Below are 829 nucleotides of genomic sequence, written 5' to 3'. Positions count from 1 at the left end.
ATGAAGTGTTTATAAGAGTGTGGGAAAGAGGGGCTGGGGATTTAGCTCAGTGGCACAGCACCTGCCTGGCAAGCGCAAGGTCATGAGTTCGATTCTCGGTACCAGAAAAAAAAAAACAAAAACAAAAACAAAAAAAGGAAAAAGAGTGTGGGAAAGGTTAATAACAGAGTGGGGAAGGTGTATAGGACTGTGGGAAGGGGTTATAAAGCCTTAAATATATGTAAATAATAAAATAAATATAACTCCACTACTTTGCAGATTTCCAAGTATCACGGAGGTCTTTGGAAAGTAATTTCCACAATAGGTGAGGATCACCGTATTCTTAAAATTAGCTATGAGTGTGGATCAGTGAAACCCCTATAAACCAATACAGGTGTACACACTTGTCCCCTTCAAATTGTAGCCTTTACTCTGTGTGTGTGGTTTCCTCAGAAACATTGCGTGAATGTTGGGAACGTAGAGAGTTTTTTTGGAAATATTGACTCTGAAAATTGTTTCAAACTGGGCAAGCTTTTTTATAAGCAGAGGGCTGGTGCTGGTGTGCAGCTCCCTGATAGACTGCTTGCTGCACATGTGCACGTTCCTGGGTGTGGTAGATTCACAACCGGAGGTCAACTGGGAACACCCAGGGAACTGAATCAGTGTGGTGCTGGGTGTGGAGGGCCCCCCTGAGGACTGTTGCCAACAACATAAAAAGGAGAACTGGAGAGGAAGAAGAGGGGCTCTTGGTTCCCCAGGAGGAGCTTGTCTTGCTGCCTTTCCTGATGTGGGCTAGGCTGCTGTCATTATCTGAGGACTTTGGGAACTTGTTATCACTGAAAATGGCTAT

The sequence above is a fragment of the Chinchilla lanigera genome, unplaced genomic scaffold (assembly GCF_000276665.1).
Source record: "Chinchilla lanigera isolate Chin_1 unplaced genomic scaffold, ChiLan1.0 scaffold00085, whole genome shotgun sequence".
NCBI lineage: Eukaryota > Metazoa > Chordata > Mammalia > Rodentia > Chinchillidae > Chinchilla > Chinchilla lanigera.
Note: the sequence above shows the minus strand (reverse complement) of the source record.